We start from the raw sequence: 27314 nt of genomic DNA, 5'->3' as shown, positions 1-27314 counted from the left end.
CTGAAAGCGCTGTCCTCGGCCACCCGGAGGCCACACAGGCAGTAGACGCCTCCCTGGTCCTGCCGTTCCCACCAGCACCGGGAGGCCCGAGGCAGAAAGACAACATCCTTGTCTTCGTACTCCACTGATTTGTTCTCTGCTTCCTGCCAGCACCCCGGGCCCCCAGAGGCCCGCGAGGCTCAGTGTTGCCATCTGGCTGCTGGCTGGCCAACCCCCAAAGGGCTGCTTCCTCTCGGCCTGCGGGGTGCCCGCCTGGGCAGCAGAGCTTGGGGACCCGAGGAGCTGGGGCCGGGGTGATGCATCAGGTCAGAGACAGGACAAGGTGGGAGTAGGGGGGTGGCTCAGAAGCTGTGGCAGCCTCCACACTGGCCCTCTGCTCCCCAACGCACCCACGTCGAGCCCAGCAGCCCATCTGCCAGGCCAGCTGTGACCCCCACTTCAGTGGTTTTTCTCTTATCCCCTCATCGGCCGCATCCTCCACCCCATGCCTCTGCGCCCAGCCCTGCAGTCCCCCGGCCCCGCCCCCCGACAGGCAGACCCTCCGGCCCCCGCCCCCAGGCAGGCAGCCCCACACGCTGGGCAGAGGCTGCACAGGCCTGAGCTGGGGCGCAGGGGAAGCAACGGCCCAGCCAGGAGAGGGATCCAGACCCAGAGGGCCGGGGGTGGCAGGACCTTGGCTGGGGCCACTGCAGAGGTGAGACAGGTGTGTGCACACGTCGAGGGGTGAACTGTGCACCCTGAAATCACAGTGACGGACAGACGTGGGAAACGTAACATTTGCCTTAAATTGCTTTTGTCAGCGGTAACTCAGCAGTTGGCCCACAGGCCCCAAACTGTCCCTCCCTGGCCTGGGCCCCTCCCCAGCCGGGACTCCCCCAGCTCCAACATCCTCCCTCCAGGCTACTCACTAGGCAGACGGGGTTCCTGCTGATGACCCCCCTCCTCGAGCCATGCGTGGTGCTGCCTGGGGCTGGCACGGCGCGGAGCCCAGGGACCAGGAGGGCCAGCCCAGGCCCCCTCTGCTGCCCGCCTGCGGGACATGCATGGCCCCTGGGAGCCATGACGAGGTGGCCGGCCTCAGACGGCCCCTCTGTGGTCAGCACCGTGCAAAAAACTCACTCGTGTTGTTTTCCGCGTTGTCATGATTCCCCCATAAGTTGGTCTCGTCGCTCAGAAACTCCCTGACAGGCCAGTGGGCAGATGCAGAAATGGGGGCTCAGAGGCTCGAGCAGCGGTCCCTGGGGAGGGCTGGGGAGGGCCAAGCACTCAAGTTACAGCAGCTCAGGGGTAGTGTGGGCACTTGGGGGGCCGCGGCCCTCCCCTCAGTGCTGGCCCCAGGCCTGCCGAGTCGGGCAGCTGAGCTCAGAGGTGTTGGCGCAGCCCTGGGGGATGCTGAGGGACAAGGGCCACCGTGGGCAGCCTGCTCTCCGGCGACAACCACGGGGACGGGCCTGAGCTCCCCGCCCTGTGCCAGCTCAGACGCCCGGTGTCTTGCTCTCGGGCCAAGAGATCACAGAGCCGGGTGTGACCTGGGAGCGGCCACTCTTGGACTCCGGCCCAGGCCACGGCCCCCTGCAGCTGGCCAGTAGGCTCGATGGTGTCTGCGACCCGCGAGGCCCGCGCGCAGGCTGTGCAGGCGGAGGGCTGGGCACAGTCAGGCCCGGCAGGGTTTACGCGGCGGCGCGGAAGCGGCTTGTGCGGGCTACCAGCTCGCGCAGCTGTCCACGCGCTTCATAATCAAGCGCCAGCGGGTGTCCTGTCCCCCCGCTCTCTGGCTGGGGGCGAGCAGGGGCCAGGCTAGGCCCGCCCGGTCCGGGCTGGCGGAAGGGGAGCTCGGCCCACGGAAGGGCCTCCTGGGGCCGCGGCTGGCACCTTGACGGATGAGACTTCATTAGCGGTGGCTGCTTGGCTCCGCCAGGACGAAGCAGCTTATTAGCTCTCGGGGAGTCACTGGACAGTCACTGCTGAGGATGGGCTGCCGCGTGCTAAATGCCCCCCCGGGTCAGTGTGACAGGCCTGGGCTCCCCAACTCGGCTGCAGGTCTGATCCGTGTGTGCACGATAGGGTGAGGTCTCCGAGGCCTGCGCAGGGAGGCCGGCACCGACCCCGCCCCGGGGACCTTAGGGTGAGGAGGCTTCCGGGATGCCGCTTCCGGGATGAGCACCCACGTTTAAGCACCCCTGCTTGACAGTCAGGAGAACTGGTGTAGCTGCAGCGAACCAGATGAGACCCGCAGAGGGGAGCCCCTAGCATGCTGCCCCCATCCCATCCTCGCTTCTGGGGCGCAGGCGCGAGTCACCCCATCCCGCCCTCACTTCTGGGCTCAGGGTTAAACTCAGCTGTGCTCGCCAGTGCGGAGCACCAGGGGACGTGTCACGGGTCTAGGCGGACAGAGGACAGGCCGCGGGTCGGGGTCGGGACAGGCGTTTCCATTTCCGAAGACTTCTGAACGGCGGGTGCTGCCGGCCGGGCACCGCCCGCGAGAGCCACCAGGCTAAACATTTGCTTCCTCTTTCGGCGACAGCTCACTCCTGGCGCCTCCCTGCTGGCTTCAATCCCCTGGCCACTGTCCAGCCCCGGCCGAGTGAAGAGCCACATTCGCCCAGAAAGTAGGGCGTCCCCATGTCCTCCTCCTGTTCCTGGGCATCCGCGTCTCTCGGCTCACGCCGGTCCCCCCACCCCCCGGCCTGAGCCTCCTCCTCAAGCGGGGCGTGGCGGCGTGGACGGCGGGAGGAGGCAGTCCCGTCCAGGACGTGGCTAGGAGCGTCCCCTGGAGCCACCGCGGACACTAGCGTTGGCCGGTGTGACGAGCATATGTCCCCGTCAGGGCACGACTGTCTACGCCCCCCTCCAGGCGGAGACGGTGCAGAGCGCGTCCCAGAGTGCCCGCGGCCACAGCAGCACAGGGGTCAGGGCGGGGGCCACCCATGGACACCCCGCATGGCACCACGACAGGCCACTCTTTGCCACGAGGGACGGTCTCGTGCCGAAGCTGCCCAGTGTGTGGCCGGCCCAGCCCAAGGGGGTGCAGTGGCCTCACATGCACCCCTGGCCCTGCCGCAGCTCCTGGGCCACGTCCTCGCACCGTGGACATGGGGCACCACTGTGAGCCCTGCGGTCGCACCTGGGCCGTGTGCTGACCCACGCCTCCGTGGACGCTGACCCACGCGGCGGGTGGCTCGCTGCACTCCGGTCTCCACTTCCGGGGCCTCATGGCCGCGAGACCACTCAGCTTGATGTGGGCCGGGAGCCGGTGGCCTCGCATGGGAGAGCTGCGTCCCGTGCGTGCTGTGGGCGTCCTCCAGCGGGCGAGGCCTGGCGCGCAGGTGGAGGGGACGGTCCAGGCTTGAGAAGGACGCACACTCTTTAGGCAGGCCTGGCAGCGGGGCGGTGCCGGGAGACAGGGCGGTCAGCACCGGCTCGCGCGCGGTTGGAGGAAGGCACAGGTGGCAGGTCAGGTTGGACCGCGAGGGGCGACAGCGCAGCTGGGCTGGGCAGGGAGGGACGCGCGGAGCGGCCAGCGTTCTCCTGGAGGAGGGAGTTTGAGGGAAAGGGCGGGCGAGTTCCCGGTACGGCCCCTGCGCGCGCTCCTTGCAGCCCCTTCCTGCTGACGCCCCCGACCCGGGAAGTCCCTGGGGCGGGAGGGCCGGCCTGGGTGCTGAGGCTGCCCACGGCAGTGTTTCCCCCGGGCAGCGGGTGCTCCCGAGTGGCTGCAGCATGCTGGGTGGGCGGTGGGGGCTCCCTGCCCCGCGCCTCCGGACACGCGCGGCCCGTGCGGCAGCCCCGGGACCTGCGAAGGGACAGGGCCCAGAATTCCGAGGGCCCAGGAGGTCAGCTCAGGTCGCCCATGACAACATCTGGGGAAACCCTCCAGAGAGGGTGGGGACCCTGGGCCTGCAGCACCGGACACACGCCGCACACGGTGGCCGGACTCCAGGAAGCCAGTGCCGTGTGTGTGAAGAGTGAGACGTCCCGGATGGACTCTGGGCCGTGAGCAATCCCAGAACCTGGCCCCGTCGTCCAGACCCTGCACCAGGTGGGGCCTGTGCTCAGCTCACAGGCGGGGTGGACGCGGGCGGCCCTGACCCAGGCGCCATCTGTCCCAGCCCAGCCGTGACCAGCCCATGTCCTCGGGTCAGGGGCGATGCCCACAGGACCAGGCCCACGACAGGCTGAGTCAGCCCAGCCGGTCGGCAGCACCAGCACAGCGACAGGGCAGCAGGCCCAGCTCACCACGGGCAAGGCAGTGCCCTGGCGCCCGTGGGGGTAGCCAACACCCAGCCCACCCAGGGGCCCCACCGCAGGCCTCCGGCCCCGGTGCCAGGCGCGAAGGCTGCCCTCCTGGCCTTCCAGCGAAGGTGAAAACCTGAATTTTTAGTTGAAAGCTTTCAACTGTTTCACGCTGGCAAGTGTTTCAAATTTTCAGCTGAACAGAACACACCCGGCTTTGGGTCGCCTCTGATCTCAGCTGTCCCTGGGCCCTTTCTGGCAAATGACTAAGTGGGGAAGAACTGGCCAGCGGTCAGGCTGCCATCCGGGGTGGTGCTGAGCAGGAGCTGGGGCCCCTCACTGCCCAGGGATCTCACTGCCTGGGGTCCCTCGCTGCCCAGAGCCCCTCGCTGCCCAGGAATCGATCTCAGTGGCCAGGCAGCTTGCAGTGTCCTGGGCTCACTGTCCACACGGAGCACAAACGCCCCTCTCGCCTCCAGCCCAGCCCGCACAGCTCCTTGTCGGGGCATTCTGAATGCGGCCCCCCTGGGGGTGCAGGGACTAGCCCTTGTCTGAGATGGGGCTGCAGAGGCGGCGCTGGCCGGACGTCGGTCGGGTTTGCTTTCCTGCTGCCTGTCTAGGCGGGGAGCCTGTCCCGAGCCCCCCGGGACACAACGGCTGGGATCCTCTCGCATCGTGCCGCCTTTCTTGCCGGACAGACCGCTTGCCGGCATTATAACTGAGGAGCGAGGGGGGCCCGGCCCGGCTCCGGCCTCTCCCACCAGTGTCTGGGGTGCAGGCTCTGCCGCCTCACAGCAGAGGCCCGGAAGCAGCTCCCCCGGCACCGGAGACCAGGCTCATGCCGTGAAATCGCAACCAGCCTTTGTTCTTTCAGGATGCTTCTCCCAACCGGCTGCGGAGCCAGAATCGCCTGCTAGGCCTGTGGCCGTGTTCTCTGGACCGAGCAGAGGCTGGGGTGCGGTGGGGGGCCCTGCTGGCACCAAGGCGGGGGTGGGCAGACCAGGCTCTGTGGGAGGTGCTGGTGCCTCTGGGACAAGCCAGTCCCCGGATGCAGCCCCGCCAGGCAGCTGACAGCAGAGGGGAGGCTGTGGGGGCTGGACCGGCCTTGAGTCCAGGCTGGTCTGAAATCAGTGTTTCCTCTGAATTATGTGGAATTATGTGGCTTCACGTCACGAACGTTAAGGGATCTGGGGTCTTGGGAGACTTAGGTCCTGGGGTGGGGGTGGGGGGGTCTGTGCTTAGCCCGTTATGAATTCAGGGTCACCAGCTCTTGCCTAGACCTGTGGGATTCTGGGGAGCAGGCCAGCTGGGGGGCAAAAGCATGCCAACCCAACTCGGCAGAGGGGCACGTGACCACACCAAGGCTCGAGCATCTCCTCCCCGCGGAAAGGGCGATTCTGAGACGTGGCTCTGGGTCTCTGGAGTCAAATGAGGTCAACCTTCCCCCACCCCGTTAACGTGGCCACCCCACCTCGCTCGTGTCTGAGCTGGCGGGTGAGAATACTCCCTCGCTCGGAGCGCACAGGGCTGGGAAGCGAAGGTGTAGGCCAGTGGCGTCCTCGCTGCCTGTGTGGGCACTGGGGGTCGCGCCCACTGTGGAGGGATGGGCAGGCAGCCCCCGTGCAAAACAGTGTGGCGGCTTCTCGGAATATTAAAAACAGAGCTGCCTTGGGCCCAGCAATCCCACCCCGGGCATCCACAGGAAGAAGGCAGGACCCTAACTTGGAGGGTTGTCTGCCACGACGTTCGCTGCGGCCATTTACAGCAGCCAGTTACGGTTACGCGAGCCCCTCAGTGCCCAGGACAGATTAGGAAGAGCCTGTGTCAATATATGGCGGAATACTACTCGGCTGCGAAAAAGGTGAATCGTGCCATGTGCAATAGCGTGGATGAGACTGGATGGGGTGGTGCTGAGTGAGATGAGTCAGGGGAGAAAGACCAAGGACCCCATTTGCGTGAGGTGTGCCGCAAACAGAGGAGCAGACCCCACGAACGCGAAGTGGACTCCAGGAATCTGCCTGCAGGGCCGAGGCCCCCGTGGGGGAGGCATGTGGTGTGATCCAAGAGGGTGAGCCTGTACCCCCACACCAGCTAGCCTATAAGCCAACATTACCTCAATAAACAAATACTCCTTTAAACCCTGCCTGCGAGCTCTCTGAGAGAGGCAGGCTCCCTCCACCCAGCCCTGCTCTCCCCGGGGCCCACGCCAGCCTGCCCCTCGTGCTGCCCACCCCTGGCACCTGGAGGCTTTTGAGCTGGTGAAGCCTCCCACTGCACGCGCCAAACTTGTGTTTAGATGGCTAGTGAGGACCTACTGTGCGCCGGACATAGGCGATGTAAAGATGATTTGAGAAACTTTCTCACATTTGTCTGTTCACTGACCCGGAGCCGCTGGCCACCTGCCTTCACCGGGTGCGGGGACAGATGTGGAGTCACAGCAAAGCGGGTGGGCATGAGAGCTGGGATGCCCGCGCCCGGATTCAGGGGGCGTCCCCTGGGGTTGGAGGCTGCCGCGGGCCCTGGGGGTCGCCTAGCAAGCCTGCTCCGAACTTGCAGGGGAAGAGACACCCCTTTCGCTCTGCGCCTCAGCTCCGGACTCCTGAGACTGGAGGCCCCAGGCGTCATTTGCAGGCAGACTTGCCCTGAGCGGAGCCAAGTCACCCGATTCGGGGTTGGAAGCAGAGTGAAGGTTTGGCTGCAAGGCTGCTGATCACTGCCCCCCAGGGAGAGCTGAGGCGCAGACTGCCCTCGGCAGACAGATGGGGAGACGCCAGCTGAAGCATGCCGGAGGGAGTAGGACGCCGGCCACCTGGCCAAGAGCAGCCTGGAAATCTCCCGTTCAGTCGGGCTCATCAGCCCCTCGTCAGGGAAACGCAGGAGATTCGAGATTCCCGACGGGGCCCGGGGCCCCACCCCCAGCCACCTCCAGTGGGCATCTGCCTTCACACCACGAGTGTCCCCCCTCCTCCGATCAGATCCCACCGAGGACCTCACTGAAAATCACCTCTGCGTTGCCAAGTCGGGCACGGTGGTCACTAAACCCTTTAAAATGTGAACTTCACGGAGGCTCACGCGCCCGCTCGGTCCCCGCGGAGTTGTCCTGCGCTGGACAGAAGCCGACACATTGTGTCCTCGCTCTTGTTAAGGCACCGCGTCCTCGCCTGATGTCTTAGTCCGCCCTGGGCAGCCTGGCCTCCTGACCCGACGCACAGGACCCCCACGCCTGCCCGCAGACGCCCCCGGGCGTGGCAGCGTGGTGTCTCCCCAATCCCCACTGCTCGGGGCTCCCTGTATCTGTGCCCTCCGGACAGTCACGTACGTGAACAGTGCGCGGCGGGGCAGAGCTCCAGCGTGGGTGCGTGGCCGCAAGCGCGCTCACTAGAGCAGCGTCCACTCAGCAGAGCCCCGTGCCAGGCAGCGGCAGGGCCCAGGCGGCCGCGCTCACCACCCTGCCCTTCGCGCCTCTCCGGCCAGCGGCTGCCTCGCCGAGCTGACCAGCAGCCCCGCCGCGGAGCTGCTCACAGCGCAGGGCCGTTATCCCTTGGGACCCCGAGGCCTCCGCCCCGCACCCCGAGAGCAGAAGCGAGGCCTCCAAGGCGGGCGGCCACCCTGGCTCCCCCAGGGAAGGGGAACGCCCTCCACCCGGAGCGAGAAGCCGAGCGTCCGCCAGAAATAGCGGCGCGGTCAGCCGGGAGCCAGGCCCGCGGCGTTGTGAAGACCTCGGGGCAACAGCGTTCCAAAAGCAGGGGAACTGGCCAGATGACGGACCCTGGTTTCTTTGCAAACAAAGACGAATCCAGCTCCTTCTGGAAAATTGGCCAGAAAATGAAGTGGCCGGCCCATCCACGCAGAGGAAGCCACTCTCTCCGTGACCCCGAAATCCCGAAACCTCCACCCGCTCTGACGCCCGGGGCGTGTTCTCTCCCCCCGGCTTTAGTCCCCGAGACGGTGCTGAGGAGAGGGCACGGCCCGGCCTCGCCGGACACCCGGTTCCCACGCTCACGAGCGGGTGACGGAGACGGTTCTTCCAGGCCTCTTGGGCCTCGATCTTCCGGTCTTTAAAATAAAGACAAGCACGCGTACCTGCAGGACACGCCTGGCATCCAGGTGAAAGGGGGTGCGTGGGCCCCAGCCTCAGGCGACACTGGGGGTGCTCAGTGACCGCAGACGCAGGTGGCCGCCTCGCCCGGGGCCTCCCAGCTGCACGGCGGGGCTAGGGGCGCAGAATGCCGAGGGTCCCGTGCCCCCGGGGGCGGACAGCGCCGAGGGAGTGGGCAGTGAGCGACTGGCGGCCGGCTGGGGGCTCAGCCGGCTTCACAGCGGAGGCGGCCACCGGGGCCTTGGGGAGGCCGGGGCGCGCCGGGGAGAGGGTCGCACACGCAGGCGTGGGGCCGCCAGGGCTCACCTGCTGCTGTTGGTTTCAGCTCCTCTCAGGTGCTGATGTGCTCGGAGCGGGGACAAAACCCGTCAGCAGCGACAGCTGAGGGCAAACCCGCTGCGGGAAAATGTCAGTTCTGACCTCAAGGTCCAAGCGTCCTGCTCTGCCAGTAGCAGTGAGGCCTCGCACAAGCGGTGTCGCCGGTTCCGGGGCTGAGACAGGAGGACCCCCAGGTGCGCCCCAGGTGGATGTGCAGATTCAGAGACACCGTGGGGCTCGGCAGACCGTGGGGGGCCTGGGAGCATAGCCGGGCCTGGCGCCGACCCCCGCCCGGGTGCTGTCCCCTGGCCACGGGGCCGGCGCGGCCGCCACGGGGTCCACACCGGAGACTCGTTCCCCCAAACCATGACTCACAATTGGATCACGCGTAGTGTGAGCGCTTGCACACTCCCTTCCGTTCCAACCCCTTAGCACGCCCGGACGGGGTCCCCAAGAAGGGCGGGTGACGTCTGCCTGCTCAGGTCACCCGCGCCGGAGGACCCGCTGCCCTGCCTCGCCCCTCCAGCCCACGGCCCGGACGGCAGAGCAGGCTCTGCGGGTGCGAGACCGGGTCCTTCTGCTTTCCCTTCACTGCCCCTTAGAAGGATCCCCCTCCTTTGCTCTCAGCCCCGAGCCCTGGGCACTCTCCCCTCGCTCGCAGCTGAGACCAGCTTCCTGAGGCCAGGATGCCCGGTGGGCAGGACGCAGGCGAGGGAAGAGAACAGAGCTCTGGCCGCGCGCTGGGCTCTCCAGCGCCGCCGAGTGCCAGGTCCCCGCCCACTGCCGCCCACAGTCTCCTCGGCACCTTCCCGCAGCCACCACCCCCGCAGCCTGCCCTCCCTGGCCGAGGGGCGCCGCCCTTTCTGCCCTTGACCCTCCGGGCACTCTCCAGCGCGGGGCGGCGGGAGCCGTCCTTCCAGGCCCAGCCCTGGCCCTTGGGGAGCGAGGAAAAGCAGCAGCCACGCGCGCCTCCAGACACAGAGAAAAGCCCAGCCCTCCCCAGCCACGGGCTCGCCAGGTGCCTGCCGCACGTGGGGCTGCTCCTGCCGCTGGCATCTCTCCTCACGGCGCCAGCCGGGCACCCGAGGCCACAGTCGCCTGCGAGGCCGATTTCCAATTTCACGGGTTTGCCGGCAGCAAATGACCTGTGAGCAGCGTTACCCGCCCGGTGGGTGGCCCCGGCCCGGGGCAAAGGCGACCCCGAGGAGCGGGCATGCACTCCCTCTGCCCAGCCCCGCCGGGACCCGCTCCGGAGGCCACGCCTGCTCGCCGGGGCATCTCAGTGCTGGCTTGTTTGCTTCCTGGCGGCTGACGGCCCGGGGCCGGAGCAGGGGTGTCCTGGAGAGCAGGGCCTCCAAATGTCACCGCTTCCAGGTCCCCAGCGGCCGCCCAGATGCCCAGCCCGGCTCACCCAGCCCTCGGCACCGGCTCAGGACTGCGCGTGCCGGCCGAGAGCAGTCCCTCAGCTGACGGGGCCTGCGGTCCCGGGCCTTGTCACGGAGCAGGCCCCCTTCCGTGGGCGCAGGTGAGCCAGCCCCAGCGTCCAGGGCCAGGCGTCCCGGCCAGCCGCCTGCAGCCACGCCCGAGAGGCCCCTGCGCCGGGAAGGCTCCCAAACGACACGTCCACGTGAGCGTTAAGCGCCGCGGCTTAGGGAGGCTCCACGCACTGAAGGATGTGCTTTCAGAAGCATAAATGATGGCGATGTCGAGGATATTTCTAGAAAGAAGTGGGCGTTCATCCGCATTCCCTTCCATTGTCAGGCCTCCCTGACTCAAGGAGGTGGCAGGTCTTCACCTATGGGCCTTTGCCCCCCGCCCCTGCTTTGCCCACGCCCGTCCTGTCTTCGGGGAGGGGGAGGGGGAGGGTCTGCCCTCCGAGGTCAGTGCCCCAGACCACACACCACACACGTGGACCGGGGTGCCCATCGGCCGCGCTGGGGGCTCTGCAGTCCCAGCACAGGGGGCCAAGTCTCCGTGCGGGTGCGGCCTGAGGCCTCGCCGGCCACGGCGCCCACGAGTGAGCTCCCACAGCGCAGCGGGATCCGGAACGGGGCTGGAGCGGGGGCTTCTGGGCCGAAAGCTTCCGTCCAGTCCAGCCAGCTCCCGGGGCTGAAGGCCCCCACGCAGCCCCTGGGTGCACTCATGGGTGCCGCGCGGGGGTCGAGGGGTCACCAGACCCCGTCCAGAGAGGCTCTTGGGGGGTGGGTGGCCACGGGGACTCCGCGCAGGCGCAGTCCTTCAAGCGGCAGGCGGAGGGGACAGCGCGCAGGCAGGGGACGGGAGGGGGCCGCGCCATTGCCCAGCCAGGTTCTGATTCCACTTTTGCCATTTTGCCTGCAGACCTGCCTTGAGCGCTCATGTGCCCCAAATAGAGCGAACGGGGAAAGGGCGCTCTCCTGGGTGGGTTTCTGCCCATCGTCCCCTGCCCAAGAAAGGAAACCGGCGGAAGTGCTCCCTCCATGGAGACAACGCTCCTCCCCAGCACTCGCGCCTCCGCGGGCGTCCTCTGGTCTCTTCACTAAGACACGTCTCCCGCGACACGGGTCCCCCATGTCACATGCCGAATTCAGTGTCTCCTCACCCCCTGCAGATGTGCATGTCAGTCGTCACAGCCGAATCGCAGAACATCTTCCCACCAGAAAGCAGCTCCGAAGCCGTTAGTTGTCCTTCCCATGGCCGCGGCCCCACCCTAAGAACCACTAATGTGCATTCTCTCTGTGTAGAGCGCCTGAGTCTGGACATTTCACATAAAAGGAATCACAAGAGACGTGGTCTCCTGAGAGGGACGTTTTGTTGAGCATGTTTTCGAGATTTATCCGAGATGAAGCATGAATCAGTGCCCCTCCTTTTCATGGCTGCGTGCTATTCCATCGTGTGGGCTGCCCAGGCCTGCTTACCCCTCCATCAGTTGGTTGATGGACATTTGGGTTGTTTCTATTTTCTGGCTATTGGCACCAATGCTGCTGGGAACACTCTTGCCCAGGTTGCCACGTGGCATTTTCTTCGTTCTGGGTGGACTTGCTATGACTTTCAGCTTAGCTTCTCCAGGAGCCAGCAAGCTGCTGTGATGTGGCTGCACTATTTTAAATGCCCACAGGCAACATACGGGAGGCCACATCCTCGCTCGCCCTTGCCACTGTTGAGTTACAGCCATTCTGGTGGGTGCGAGGTGGCACCTCTCTGTGGTTTGGGCCTGCATCTTGCATCTTCCCACTGTAAGTGGCGGCATCTTGTTGCTTGTTACTACCCGCGCATCTAAAGGTCAGTGTAATATCATCCTCATTTTTCAGTTGGGTTGGTTGGCTTTTTCTTGTTGAATTATCAGAGCTCTTTATATGTTCGAGATCCACGTCCTCATCAGATATAAGTTCAACAACGTTTTCTTCCATTCTTTGACTTGTCACAGATGGCATCACCTGCAGCTCAGTCTTTAGCTGTGACATTCCATGGTGAAGGGGGTTGTGTGCGTCGATTTGCCTCAATTTGTGTTCAGCAGCCACTTCCGTTTCCCTTCCTTCCTGCACTGAGCGGTCAGGCCGCGGCCTAGGCACCAGGCCCATCAGTGGACAAGACAAGACAGGGCCCCTGCTCCCATGAACTGACGGGAGAGACAACAATGAAGCGAACTGAGTGATTTTAGACAAGGGCGGATGTTTTTAAGGAAACTGAGTGGAGACATGAGGTAGAGAGTCCTGGTGGGGCGAGTGTCAATGTGGGGAGCCCCTGGAGCTTCTGCAGCTTTTGCCACTTGGGCCAGGTGATTCTTGCTTGGGGGCTGCCCTGTGCATTGTGGGGGGTCACATCCCTGGCCTCCACCCCAGATGCCGGCAGCACCACCCGCCCTAGATGCCAGGAGCAGGCATCTACAGACATTGGAATGTTTGGGGGGTGGCGGTGGGCAAAGCTGCCCTCCTGTGAGAACTGCCGAGGTCGATGGCAGGGGAAGGGGTCTCTGAGGCCTGGAGGAAGGGGGCGCACTCATGAGAAGCATCTGCCTTCGGGACGGACGGTGGGTCACGTGCAGAGGCTCACGACGGGAAGCCCTGGTGTGTGTGCGATGTGGCAACCAGGCCTGGAGTCCGGCGTGAGCAAGGAGGGCGGCAGGCCATGAAGCTGAGAGGCGGGCAGGGCTTGACGCCGGCGCGAGCAGGAGGCAGGGACACGGTTTGGGGGTTTTCTAAGTACAAGCAGAAGCCAATGAGTTAGGCGGGAAAGGTGCCGCCCTCCCCGCGGGGATGCTACTGAGAAATCAATGCCGGTGGCTGCAACAGCGCGCGTTTCCGTCTCGTCCTGAGGGGGAGAGCTGGGCTGCCCCAAATCAAGGCCGTAGCTCAGGGCCTGGCGGGGCCCTGTCCTCCCCGCGTGCTCACAGGGTGGGCGGTGGGGCTCTCTGGGGTCCCGATAAGGCACTAGACCTCGTGACCTACCCCCGCCCAGGTCTTCAGCGTCGTTGGTCTTTCGGTCTCAGATACAGCAGCTGAGTCACTGTCCCAGGCTGTCCCGCTCCAGGCCCCACACACGCCAAGTGACAGAATCAGGACCACACCCAGGTCTCCTGCCTGTTGGCCTCTTGGGTCCCCCATTAAACAAGGCAGACTATGCAGCCCCCCCCCATTAACTGCAGACCGTGGCCCCCATCACCGTGACCACCCCCCAAACCCGCCTCACTGGAGCGCTGACGTGGCCGTCGACGTCTGTCTTGAACGCGGAAGGGCTCTGGCCGACTCTGGGTCACAGTCCATCACCTGCCAAGAGGACAGGCTCTCAGGCCCCTCCTCAAAATTGCTGAGCTGAAATCTGTGTTTTAATGGGGCTCCGGGGCAATCTGAAAGCTTAACAGAGCTGATCAAGTGTCATCAGAAGCAGCTGAGTGATCCCGGCGGGTCTGGGCGGCCGAGCCCATCGGCTGCCAGTGCCACGGCCGTTAAGCACACCACGGGGACCCCGCCCCCGGCGTCCCAGCTGTTTGGCGCTCCCCAGGATGCCGTCACACCCGTCCGATGGCCACTGTGTCCACACTCACCCGCCGCCACCCCCACCCCACCCTCGTCATTTGCCTGAAGTTCTTGACTCTACTGATCTCCCAGCTTTGTCCCTCAGTGGAATTCAGATCCCAGCTCTGGCGTGAAGGCCTTTGCATTCAAGCCCTGAGATGCTTCTCCCAGAGATCTGCTCAGCATCCAGGCCTGTCACTTTCCAGAATGCCCGTCCCACCTTCCCGGGGCCTCCCGCCCACCGAAACCCCACGCCTACCCGGTCACTGGGGTCCCCCCCACAGTGCTGGGAGCCCAAACCAGTTTTGATTTGGCTGCACGGGGCTTGCGGAACCCCAGGCGTGGGCATTAGGAAGGACTGTCCTCACGTTTAAGCAGCTCCGTCGAGCCTGACACGCCCAACAAAACAGGCAGGGGAGCCGCCATCACTCGCTTTTACAGATGGACAAACAGAGCCCAGAGAAGTGACCCCCTGGCCGGGGTCACCGACAAGCCCTCTCAGCACAGGGACAAGCACTGAGGCCTCATGTGCCGGGGCCGGCATCCAGGCTCGGGAGCCCCACGGTCATTACCAGGAAGCAAAGATGGGGTCTGAACCCAAATGATCTCTTTCTGCAGCTCACACGCGTCCCTAACGAACTATTCACTGATCCATACAAAGGCGCCCGCCGCCTCTGTGCCCGCCGGTCACCACTGTCGAGCCCCGTGTCTGTCTCGAGAGGCAGCGCTTCCGACACCTGCTGACGTTCTCCCCCAAGTTATCCCATTCTCAGTGGTATTTCAATTATGAGGCTATCTGGGAGACAAACAAGAAACCTATTTAGATGCTAATATGCTCCAGCATCTTGGTGAGCCACAGCCTCGCATTTCCTGCAGAAGCCTCCGGAACGTGGGTCACGGGGTCGCCAGAGCTGCTGACCCACCACCCCGACATGGCCGAGCACCGCGTCTCGAAGGCTGGCTTTTGGGGCACCGAGTTTGCGCCGGTGCATCATGACGGGGTGCACGATGGGCTAAGCAGATTATTTTGCCCACATGAAAGCAGGGAAAGGAAGAGCCAAGAGCATCCTGGGGTTCCGGCGCGACAGTAAGCGGCCCGTCGCTGGGGCCAGATGGCAGGACTGCTCCGAGGCCCGCGTGCAGGAGGCTACTCCGGTGCCCACCACACACGGTTCCAACGCCGGTGAATGCGAGGGCGGCGGACGAGACTGAGTCCACCGCCTGGCGCCAGGCACGAGCTTCTGAAGGCGGTGACGCCACTCATGGTCCCCAGTTACGGATAAGCCCACAGGCAAACGGACGATGGAGGCCCAAGGCACAGCCCTCTGCCTCCCTGACATAGAGGCGGTTTGTGTCCCACTGGGAGAACAGACATGAAGGATGAGGGGCAGAGGCTCATCCGGTTCTCAAGGTCAGAGCCTTGGCATCTCGGGGCCGACATCTTGGCTGGGGCAGGTCCCCACAGGGTGTTGGCACCCCTGGCTCCACTCACACTAAGGTGCCAGGTAGAGCCCCTCCCTCGCTGTGACACCAGCTGTGCCCTGGGTGGAGGGCGGGTGCACAGATATGGGGGCACAGGGCCAGCCCCGGCTGAGAAGGGAGTTTCCTTTAGGGGAGGGCCAGGCAGTGGGTGTTTTGGGCGTTGGCTCCGTCTCAACCCCCGACTCCGCCATGGCGGCCTGGAAGCGGCCGCAGACCTGCTGGAGGAGACCCCAAGGTGAACTTTCGCCACAAGAGACATTTCACAGGCAAGCGTTGTGTCCGCGGGTTACTTGGAGCTGAGCTCCGAGCCCCAGGGCGCCCCAGCCGGTCTCTGCTTGTGGCTGCTTTGGTGGAAAATTGACAAGTGGCCATTGTAAGTGTGAAGCCAGCTCACCTAGGCCCTGGGAGTTGGTTCTCACAACTGCCGTCCTCGGGGGGCCAGCGAGGCGCCTAGAATGGGGGTCAGGCCACGCAGTCAGGCCACGCAGCGGGGTGTGTGTGTCCAATCCAAGGTGGTTCCCACAAAGCCTTTACAGAACGCTCCAGTGTCCATCCCCGGCCGGCTGCCCACTGCTCTGTCACCAGGGGAGCCTCGGGTGCCGCTGGGCACCCACACAGGCATCCGTCCCGGAGGCCGAGCCTTCCGTCCAGCAGGGGCCCGTCCTCCCTTCCAGGGAGGAAGTCACAGAGGACGCGCTGGGCTGGCGGGGAGCAGCCTTCCTCTAGCGCCCGCCCCGGCCTTTTGTCCCGAGTGGCGGTTTTCTGGCCCATAAGACACACTGTCTCTTCCGCCCGCCCGGTGCTTTGTGAGGGCCCGAGGCGCCATCCGGGCTGCGCCGGCGCCGGGCGCCACGGCCACCAGCTGTGCCCACGGAGGCGCAGGGGCGGCCCCAGCTCAGGCGCTCCAGGCTGGGTCTCGGTCGGCCCCACCGCCAGGCCTGGGGCCTATGACCCTGCTGCAGGGCTCCAGGGTGCCCTCCTGGCTCAGAAGGAGGGGGCGGTGTGGAAGGCGAGGCCAGGCGGCTCTGCGGCAGAGCGCGCCCGAGAGAGAGAACAAGTCCTGCTCACAGCTGGGCCGGGCAGGGCCTGTTCTGGCCGGTGGGGCTGGTGCTGACCGAGCCTTCCCCATTGTGCCGTTGCCTGGCAAGGGGAGGCGTGAGGAGCCGTGAGGAGCCGCTGTGCCCCTGCCTTGCTCCTGGCCCGGGAGAGGGGACGTCTTCTTAATGAGCCCATTACAGCCGGCGGCTTTCAGAGAAACAAACAGCATCAGCAGGAGACGCTCAGGGCTGGGAGGAGGAGGCCGTGCCGAGTGGTGGCCGCACAAAGGGGCCCGGGAGGCCTGCGGTCAGCAGCTAACGAGCGTGGCCCCGGCGGCGCCCTGGCCAGGACCCGGAGGCCACCAGGAGCGTGTGGGCTTTCAGGCGGGAGGGGCCTGTCCTCCAACCCAGGACAGACTGGGGCCTCGGAGCGCACTGGCAGGGCTCAGGGAACCTGGAGATGACTTGACTGAGGCGACTTGATACCTTCTAGTGGGGATGAGGACTCCAGTCCCTCCGGGAGCTGTCAGGAGGGCGGCGCGCTCCGTGGGGGCTGCCGTCGCCGTAGTAACAAGCCCACAGCCACCTCCTCCCCTGCGGGGAGACAGGGAGATGCAGCGAGACCCGGTTCCAGCCCTGCCTAGGCTCCAGGGCTGCAGGCGAATCCCTCGAGGGCACTAGACAGCGCCTGCCCCTTAGTAAACGCGCCCTGCGGCACTACTGAGCGCCAGGCTCCTTTCCAGGCCACAGACACGCCGAGGGCAATGAGACACCTGGGGCCAGGGGAAAAGGGGATGCAGAGGGACACAGGAGGCTATCTGGCTCGAGGACGGTGGCACCGGGTGGCCTGGCACCTCGGCAGGAGCCCAGCTACAAGAGTCTGTCCCGAGACCTACCCCGAGTGTGTCCCAGAAGCCTCCAAGGGACAAGCGGGTGACTCGGGCCCAAACCAGGGTCGCCCAGGACTGGACAGCTCAGCAGACATCAGGGGGCCCTAAAATAAAGACATTCACGAAAATCAGGTACAGCCAGTTGTGGGGGGGGCGGGGCTCCCATGGGGGTCGCGGGCCTGTGGTCTGGCAAAATGGTTCCTGACTTTGGGAAATGGTCTGACCTCTTCGACCTTGGCTGCATTGTTGACAAGAGAAGCCCGCGGGCGTGCGTGGTGTGGCCAGAAGGAGGCGCGTTCTAGCTGCTGGCACTGGCTTGTTCCCCGTAAGGGTGAGGGCAGCTGCAGCCGCCTGTGCTCCAACCAGGGACAGCTCAGTGCCCATCAGGGAGCTCAGGGGTCCAAAGAATTAGGCAAGGATTTTTTTTTCTTTCAACAACCAATACTTTCCCAGAGAATAAGGCAAATGCAGGCTTCTATTCAATCTCAATACAATGCCAGCTAAGCCTCTGTGGGGGGTGGTGAAACCCGCAGGGACGTGCGGGGAAGGATGAGCCACTTCTGCGCAGAGCTGAACAGAGAATGACCCACAGTCCGGCGTGTGAGCTGATCTCTGACCTCTGATTAGCTCAGCCTCAGGGTGCTGCTGGGATCAGACAAGTGGCAAAGGCCAGGGCGCGGTCCCGGCAGACAGCAGCCCTCCCGGAGCGGAGGGGCGGAGAACGCGCTGGAGGCAGAGCGAGGACACTGGGCCGGGTGGTCCTGGCAGTGGCCTGGAGGGAGTGTCCCCGAGGCGTGGCCTGGGCTCCGGCCCCTATAGGCCGGGTCTCGACCTACATCGTACTGAGCAGCCCGACTGGGAATCTGGAAAGACTCAAGGCCCGCGGATCCAGGGGAGGTGGAGAAGCCGCGCCGATGCAGAGTGGCGCTCAGGCCTGTGAATCACAAGGAGACGGTTGGCCCGGGCGGCCTTATGGGCCTGGCTGCACAGTCGGTGGCCGTGCAGGGTGCCTGAGCCAGTCATCAGGGCCAAGCAGAGGCTGGAGACCATCTTTGCGTGGCTCTGGGGCGGGAAGACTTTTGATGGCAGAGTCTGAGGACGGAGGGAGCAGGAAGACGGGGTGTCCTGCGAGAGGGAGTAGGGGTGTCCTGCGCGAGGGAGTGACGGGACAGACCAGCGGACGGGGCAGGGCTGTGAGGCCAAAAAGGCATCTGGCCCTCCGGGAGGTTCAGGGAAGCCCCTGAACCTTCCACCCATAGAAGTGGCCTGTGATCAAGCTCCTGTTTCGACCTTCTGACCAGTTCTGCGTCTCTGCGCCGCCTCCTCTCCTGACAGCCTGGCTAAGACGCCTGGTTCTAGGCCTTCCAAGCAGCCGCCTGAGTGTCCGTGGTGCTCACGCTAACACGCTGCTACATGCTAGCAGCACTTAGCAGGTGCTAAACTACGACGTGGACGTGCTTCGTGGCCTGGGCCAGCCTGGCACTGTCAAGCGACTACCAATGTCCATACTGACCCAGGCCTGGCCCCCACCTGGGAGAGCCCAGCCCAACAAGGGCGCCCTGTACTTTTGCTCGTGTGGGTTTCCGAGCTGGTTTCTTCATCCGGGCACCGAGTTGGTCTCTATTTTTGGCCCGGGAAACATGGACCAGACACACGTGTTATTTAACCCTGAGGAATAAAAATACACAGGGAGAGTCTGATGGGTGGGAAGTAGCCTCGGCCTCCACCGCGCCTCTCCCCTCTCCCCGCAGCGCTGGGGACCGGCTCCATTAGTCACGGCCCTATTGCCGCGAGGGAGGCACGCAGAGCGGGCGCCGGTGAGAACAACAGCATCGGTGCTGCCCGAGATAAATATGCACGCGTTATATATAGCCCCCCCAGCGCCTCCCATTGTTCTAATTTAGCTTCGCTCTGCACAGAGGTAGAGTGGGAGGGTTCTAATTGGAGAAATGGCCACAGAGGCTGAGCGTGCCTCAAGGTCACACCACGAGGGGGCACCCCGCTCCCGAGCTCCCGCCCCCGGCCCCATAGGGCCTAGGAGTGGAACCCGGACTCTGACCCCCAGATTTAAATAAACAGCAATGGAAGCATTTTGAAACCGCAAGAAACTTGATCCTCAGGGTCTCGGTCCCATTTAGCACAGAGGGGCTGAGGCCACGAGGAGACCACGAGGGTGCGCGGCCTGTCTACCCCACCCCAGCGCCTGCCACGGCACCCCCTCCACCCCATGCACAGCGGGGGCCACGGGGGGCGAGGTTGCAAGCTCAGGAATTCCTCACAGGCACTGGCAGGCCCAGAACTTGCCAGTTAATCGAGATGGACAGGCAGTCTGTGACCTTGGGGCTGACCTTGTCCCCGAGGATCTGCCCTGGCCTCTCCTGCCTTCCCCCAGGGTTCCAGTGAGGGGAGGGGGTGGCTCCTTCCAGCTCGAGCGGCCTTGGGCTCCATCACGCGTGGGCTGCACAGGGTATATTTGGCTGTTTTGATTACAGCGCTGAGTGATTTGCTATATAAAGGTTTTCTATTTGACCCTGGAATACATTACATTTTTTCAGTTGCAGCTATGAACTCCCTCCATGGGAAACAAAAGGGGCCCTTTTCCTGGAGTCGCGCCCTCCCCCTCATGCCTCACCCTCACCTCCAGCAGCTGACACAGTCAAAGCGCTTTCTTTACCTGCTCTAAAATATCGTCTCCGATGCTAAAACACTTGGTCATCAACAAAGCCGCAGTCTACTGAGGCCCCATCCTGCAAAAGCAAGATGATGCCTGGCCCGGGGCCCGGGGCCCGGAACCGGCACCAGAAGCACATGCACACAGGTGCGAAGAGCAGCGCAGAGCAGCTCCACCTCAGATGCTGCCACCACCGTCATCAGCGTCACCACCATCGTCACGGTCACCATCCTAACGAAACGTCACAGGCACTGTGGTCATAGTCACCATCCACGGTAGTGTCTCCATGGGAGGCCAGACAGGAAGCCGGGTATCAAGAGCCCTGTGTCCTGCCCAGGAGGCCCATGGGGACCTGGTGATGGCCACACGGGTGTTCAGGGGCAGCCCCCCCACGTGGGCGTCCTCAGGTGCCACATAGGCCAGGGCACCCGCACCTCCGGGTGGTCCCCAGAGGCCCCAGACTGCTCAGTCCTGTCACTGAGCCCATCCCGAGATGTGGGGCTCACTGGTGTACCCCTGAAGTCACAGCCACACGCCCAATTCCTCCTTGCTGCGCCACGCTGGCCGGCATCCCTGGCCATGGGGGTTCACCCAGAGAAGTGTGGGAGACTTCCTTCCCGCCCCCCGTTACTCAGAACCCACCATCTGGCAGGTGCCAACCAGCCTCTCCTTGGGTCTCATGTGGGTGGGTTTTCGGGAGGAGCAGACACCTGGGCAGCCTGCCTGGGCCTCACGCAGCGGCCAGCAGGGCTCTGTGGAAGTGCCACCCAGCCTGGCCGGGCCCACCCACCGTGTGCTCACGTGGCATGTGGGGTCAGGTCCCCTCAGCCGGTGCCCACCCCAGAGTGAGCACATCTAAGGTGTTTCATCCATTATTAATCTGCTGGTGGCCAAAAGGACAGTGTTCTGGGGGGCCGGGAAGACACCAATATTTATGGCCTGGTTAGTGGCGCGTGGTTTCCTCTCTCTTTCGCCCCCTTAAGATGAGAGCAGGATCTGAAGCCTGTTGTGTTCAGTGTGTCTCAGGGCACCAGTGTCACAGTCTGGAACTGGAAGGCTCTGGAATCTGGGGAGATCCAAGAGACGGCTGTTTGGGCTGGGCCGCTGGGGAGGGGCTGCTGCCTGTGGCAACACAGAAGGGGCAGAGACCATCTGTGCAAACCCCATCTCCCTGATGGGGCAGCGGCGGCTCCGAGAGGAAGGGGGTGTCTGAACCCCACCTTCACTCCCCCTTTTCAAGTCTTAGCCTCCTGAGAGACCATATGGAGTGCAAGAGCCTGAGCAGGTGGGGGCAGGGTGGGGCGTCCCGGAGCCTTCCTGAGTGGCTGGCGCACGCCAAGTCCTCTGAGTCCTCCCTCCCGCCGTGGACTCCCTGGAACTCAGCATGAGGCTCAGTTTGACCTTGCTCTGACCTTGCCCTCCCTCCCTCCCTGCTCCAGCACGTGGCTGTCCTGCCTGTGGTCCTGGAGTGCGTCCAGGCAGGCCCCACTAGCCTGGCTTGCGCCAGCCATGGGACATGACATCCTCGGTAAGAGGTGCCGACCCCCCTGCATGGCCAGCATGTGCCTGGTGCACTCCAGTCTGCAGTTGTGGGGTGCACTGGCTCACTGTGGCCCCACCTCTGGCCGTGGGGCATGAGTCAGGCAGACGGCGGGCCCTGCCTCGTGCGTGGCTACATTCCTGACACTGGGCAGTGCGTGGACACTGGGGTGGGTTGTGAGTGGGCGACTCCCCCCAAAAGCCTGTTCAGAGTTCCCCTCTATTGTGAAGCTCAGTAAGTACATGCGAGAGCCAGGATCCGAGCCCAGAGCTGCGGCGTGAGCCCCGTGCCCGATACTGGGTGGTGACCCTCTGGGAGCTCCCCGCGCCGGGCAGGCCTGGGCGGGCCATGGGGAGGCCCCGGACGCGTACGAGGCTGCTGCTTCTGGCTGCCCCTCCCAGGCGTCAGCTGTTTCCAGCCCCTGCGGCAGGCGCTCGGCCTCAGACCCATGACGGGAGCCGCTCAGCCTTGACCAGTCACCACGGGAATACCACAGAACGGCGACCAGCAGCAGGACCCAAGTCCAGGGGCCGAGGGTTGCCCCGGACGCGACCTGGCCTCTCCCCAGGAGCCCAGCGGCCGTGGATAGGCCTGGCACAGCCACCTGTCCAGGGACCCCAAGGCCTGGGGCCACTCACTGACCCAGATCAAGGTGCCTGGGGCAGTCTGGTTTTACATCCTCCAGCCCCTGTGCCCACAGTGGACATCCTGGAGGCCGACGTCCACACCCCGACCCTCCCTCCCCCAGGGGTCCTTGCTCTAAATCCTTAGAGGAGAGCCACAGGTGTTTCCGCCTGCATGGAGCTGTACTGCTAGGTCACCTGTCACTTTTTCTGTGTGTTCCTGTCCTTCCTCTTGAAATATCGCTACTCCAGGCCACGCCCCAGGCCCCCGTCTCGACCCCACCCCCACAACACCCAGGACGATTCGGGAACAAGGAACTGAGAGTGAACAGCGCGGGCCCCTCTGCACCAGCACGGTCAGCGCAGAGCCAGATGGGCGTCTGGGCTGCGGGTCGCAACACTGAGACGAGACAGGGCCGGGCCAAGCGCAGGCGCGGACAGCCAGCCAGCCAGGCAGGCGCCGGGCCCGGGCCTGGAGCCGTGGCTCCTGAACGCAGGCAACGAACGCTGCAAGTTTTGCAAGGCGACTACGGGGACTGCTTTACCCGGTTTTAAAAGTAAAAATTACTGAAAATATCGTCAGTGAAAATGAAAGGTGCCCGTCGGGCTTCGAGCACCAGCCGGTCCACACCACAGCAGGCACCGGCCTCTAGGGCACCTACAGGGCAATGGGGGTGGACACACCTGGTGCAGGTGTCCCCCCTCGCCCCTCCTGGGGGCGCGTCACACCTTCTCCCCCGGGCAGGGCCACGTCCTCCCATCAGCGGCTTAGCCTGCCCCGGAGGCTCACAGGCGGGGGACATTCGGACACAGAGAACTCATCCCAAGCTCACCCCGCTCCTCGTCCCCGCTGAGTGTGCAGCAGCCCGTGACAGCACCACCTCTCCGGGCTCCGCTGGGCCTGGGCCTCCTCTGCAGCGCTGGGCCTGGCTGCAGCGCCGTGTCTGCCAGTGCTGGCTCCCATCTAGGGCGTGGACAGCACTTGCTAGAAGGATGCCCTTTTTGTGCTTGTTTTTTCTTACCCTCTCCAAGTTGAGAAGAATACGCGTGAGGGTGTGAAAAGGTCTAAGCGCCGCACCTGTGGGGGGCTGTGAACAGCAGGCACTGCAGGCACAGTTGCTATTTTATGGCTGTTGTACCTGGTGACAAAAGTGGTTACATCCTGACCCAGTCCTAGTTCCGTCGGGGCGAGGGGCAGAGACTCAGCCCGAAGCTGCTCTTCAGGACGAACCGTAAGAGGGTGAGGGCTGAGTAGGGCCGGGCAGCTCTGCCCAGCTGCGCAGGCCTGCATCCTCCCCGGTCGCTCGATCCTCCCGGCCACTTGAAGCCCAACTTCATCACAGGAAATTTTCCTGGACTTTATTGTCCTTCAGGTGCCATTGAGGTGGTTAATCTGTAGGCTACTTTCAGCTTTCAAAACCACAAATGGGCTGTTCATTAAGACGGCCGTGTCCGCTGAGCAGTGACCGCCCCCCAAATAGCCACTTGTCCACCACACGGCGCCCTACCTACACCCACAGGCCCTGCAAGGCCAGGTCCCTGCTCACAGCCCTCACAGCACCACCCACCAGCCCAGGCCACAGCCAAGCTTCACCCCAGGCCGCTCACCCGAGGCCCGGCTGCCACAGGACAGCGATGGACTCCACGCCCGAGGCCCGGCTGCCACAGGACAGCAGTGGGCTCTGCTTTGCTCACGAGGTCCCCAGAGCCCAGCGAGCGTCTAGCACCCAGGGGGGCATTCAGTAGAGCTGCACTGGGATGCAGCAGGGAGGGTGACCCGGGGGCATCCAGCCTGTACGTCCACCCAAAACCCACCCACCCCACTAGGAGGCCACTCATGAAGTGCAAACCTGGGAAGCAGAACATGCTTTTGTGGTTGCAGCGCGAAAGCAGAGGCTGAAGCTGGATGCCTCTCACAAGACAGAAGCCTGTTAGGAAACGTGTCACTGACCAGGCAGGAAAAAGACGGGACGGGAAGGCCTGAGACACTCTCCACAGCCTGGCCGCTGGGGGCCGTCCCGCTGGCCCCGCCTGAGTCTCTTCGCACCAAGCAGAGGCCCCGACTCCATGAAACCTGCGTGCCAGAGCCACTGGGCGGGGCCGGGGGCGAGACGTGGTCAGCGGAGCTGCAGAGCAAGGTCGAGGTCACAGAGCTCCTGAATCCAGCAGAGGACTCGCGCGCCATGCCACCCTCCCTGGGGTCTAGACTGGTCTGGCACAGCTAGTTCCAGGCTCCCTCGAGAGCAGGGGGCGCGCAGGTGTGCAGGCAGGGGACCCGGGTCCTGGCCAGGCCCCCACCTGCCTTACCTTTCCCGGGCTCAGCCGCCTCCTCCCTCAGACCGAGACAAGCAGCCGCTCTCCCCAGGGCTGGGCGAGCAAGAACATTTAACCCCAAACGCGCGCCCACAACTCTCCCAACCAGACAGTTCTCCAAGGACGACAGCAGCTTCTCCGCCGGCCGCTCCTCGCCAGCCCGGCCCCGCGCGCGCAGGCTCCTACCCCTTCAGCGCTTCCGCTGTGTGTGTCCCCCGCGCCCTCATCCACTCCCCGACTCCCATGCTGCTGGTGTCGCATGTTGGGGCGCCTCGCGCCCCCAGCCCCGCGCCTCTCCCTTCGCCAGCCCCGAGGCTTTGGTGAATCAGCACCTGGTGTCTGGTGCAAGCTCTCCCTGCGCGGCCACACCGCCTGCCGCCCCACTTGCCCATGCGTCGTCGGCGCGTTTTCTCCATTTCGCTCTAGGCCTTTCGTCGCTGACGCAGACCAGTTTTCTGAGCAAACCACGCAACCCTTCGCTCAAAGCCAGGAGCCCCGGCTGCCTGTCCCCACAGCCCCTGCGGGGCGCTCAGGCTGACCGCGCTGGCACCCCAGGGCCTCCCAAGACTCACCTGGCCCTCGCCCGCGGGCCCCGCCGGTGCGCAGCCTCCATCCACGTGTTCCCGCAGGCGGCCTGCGGCCCGGAGCACCTGAGAGAGCAGAGGGGGCCGCGGTTTAGACCTGCAGGGCTGATGCGGCCCCTGACCCCTCAGCGTCGCCGAATGGGGTGAAAGGCAAACTTGGCACCCCAAATTCCCAGCTTCCTCTCCAGTGCTCCCGGGTGATGGGGGTTGCCCAGCCCAGCAGGCACCCCCTCTCCCTGGCGCTGCCAGGCCCCCCGAGCCGCGTACATCTTCCCCTTTGTCGCCAAAGCGCGAGTGTTCCTGTGCAGGCCACGTTTATGGGCGAGGCCGGTGCGTTCCCCCACACTGGGCTGGGCCTGGGCCTCTGGCCTGGGCCGCCGCGGGCCCTGCCATGCGCCCTCACTCAGGCTGGGGGGGCCCCTTTCCGACGCCGGGAGCCAGGGGAGGGAGCATGTGGGACTGCGGCTCGGGGCGCCCGGAGCCCCTGCCCCGCTCTCCCGCCAGGAGGGCTCTGCCGCCTGGAAGCCAAACCAGCTCCAGCTCCTGCACCCTCTTCCCTGGGAGGCTCTGCACCCCCAACTCCTCAAGTCCTTTACTACAAACCAGGGGCTCCTCCAAGCTGGGTCCTCCAGGGCAGCAGCCGCGGGCACACTGCCCCGACCGCGCCGGGCCGAGGTGCAAGTGGGGGCCTCCCCAGGGCCCGACTGCCGCCTCCACACTCGTGGCCTCCGCGCGGGATGGGGGCCCCAGAACCGGGGCACCTCCTTCAGCCCTGGGACGTCTCCCTCACTGGGGAGACGAGGGCATCGAGGATTCGGCTCACGGGAGCCTAAGCCGGGGTTTCTTCTACTCAGTCTTGTGTTTTCGGCCGAGCGCGGAGAGGAGCCGAGACCCCGCCCGGGGCCAGCAGCCCCAAGGGGCCGGCTCCCAGCCTCCCTGGCCGCGGCGGCCCCGCGCGGCTCCTTGGGACTCGCTCGCTCCCTCGCCCCCTGAACAGGCCTCGCACTGCTGGGGCGACGGACGGTCCACGCCGTGTCCTCTGTGCTCTCGGGCTTCAGCAGAGGCGAAGCCGCTGCCCCACCGAGTGTGCTAGGCTGCCCGGGCTCGCGGAAGCGGGCTCTGGCGTTACGTTGTCTTCCCACTTCCGCCGGCTGGCGCTTCCCGCTAAGTCCAGCTGAACGCGCGGCGGCACATCGGCGAGGTCATGCTGTCCAGAAAACTGGGCCCAGCATCCGCTGGCAGGTGCTTTGGCAGGTGTGAGTGAGGGGCAAGTTGCAGGACTTCCCGAAGACCGCCCTCTCTAACAGCACCCCCGCCCCGCCGCCTCACACCCGCTGGCCCTGCCCGGGACTCCCGGCGGCCGGTCGGCGGCAGGTACTGCCCCACCCCACGTCCGCACAAATGGTGACATCACTCGTATTCGCCTTTCTCCGCCTGACTTAATTTTCCTTCTCCAGTCCCCTCGACTCCTCCCACGTTGCTGCCAGTGGCAAACTCGCCCGCCCTCAGTAATATTTCCGGCCAAGGGGGCGCCTCGGCCAGTCTCCCCGCAGGGCTAGTGCAGGTTTTCTATGATCCAGCAGACCGGGTAAAGGAGTCAGGGTCCTCAGTGGGTTTTGCAGGTCTTTTATTGGGGTTCACCAGACACACGGCAGGCAGGGCCCCCCCCAATCCTCACTCTATCTGGGCTCTCCGGTGATCTCTGCTTCTGTTTCTGCTTCTCTGCTTCTGCCTCGGCTTCTCTTTCGGCTTCTTCTGGCGCCCCCGTGACGCCGCCCTTAAAAGCCCAGTCTCAGCCCAGGTGAATCCCATCTACCTGTGCCCACACCCTAGTCCAGGTGCCGCCATCAGGCCTGCGTTCAGGACAAGGATCCATCATCTATCCTGATGGCGGGAGGGCAGAAAAGCCTGACATTTTCTTTACCCTACAGAATGCTCTTAGAATGGTTAAGGGCAGGAATGGGCACGGAGCAGGATCTCTATGATCCAAGCAGACGGGTGGAGGAGGAGAGAGTGCTGGAACCCTCAGTGACTTTTGCAGGCTTTTATTGGGATCTACCAGGTACACGGCAGGCAGAGGTGCTGGGCAGCCAGCAGGCCTCCCAGCCCCCAGCAAGTCCTCACTCTTTCTGGGCTCTCTGGCGTTCTTTGCGTTCTCTCTGCTTCTCTCATGGTTCTTCTGCTTCTCTGCTCTCATGGTTCTGCTTCTGCCGCGTCTCTGTGACGCCGCCCTCATAAGCCCAATCTTAGCCCAGGTGAATCCCATCTACCTGTGCCCACACCCCACTGCAGGTGCCGCCATCAGGCATGCGTTCAGGACCGCAGGGATCCATCCTCTATCCTGATGGCGGGAGGGCAGAAAAGCCTGACATTTTTCCTTACCCTACAGCCGGACAGGCGAGCGCTGGCTGCTGTGGCTCTGCGGTCAGCGGCTTCTTGTTCTTCGGAAAAATACCCAGAAGTGTGACTGACGGGCCCTAGGGTAGCTCTGTTGTTAATTTTTTGAGAAATAGTCACAGACTCTTCTGTTTCC

General features: G+C 64.5%; 1 protein-coding gene across 3 annotated transcripts in view; it reads left to right on the top strand.

Moving 5' to 3' along the window:
* The window catches only part of GRIA1 (glutamate ionotropic receptor AMPA type subunit 1), a 122335-nt gene that overhangs the window by 16253 nt on the left and 78768 nt on the right, over nt 1-27314 (top strand). The window lies entirely within an intron of this gene.

This window comes from Talpa occidentalis, unplaced genomic scaffold, assembly GCF_014898055.3.
Source record: "Talpa occidentalis isolate TD23 unplaced genomic scaffold, MPIMG_talOcc4v2.1 talOcc4.9, whole genome shotgun sequence".
In the NCBI taxonomy this organism is placed as follows: Eukaryota; Metazoa; Chordata; class Mammalia; order Eulipotyphla; family Talpidae; genus Talpa; species Talpa occidentalis.
The sequence above is the reverse complement of the archived record's forward strand: the minus strand, read 5'-3'. Positions and strand labels throughout refer to the sequence as shown.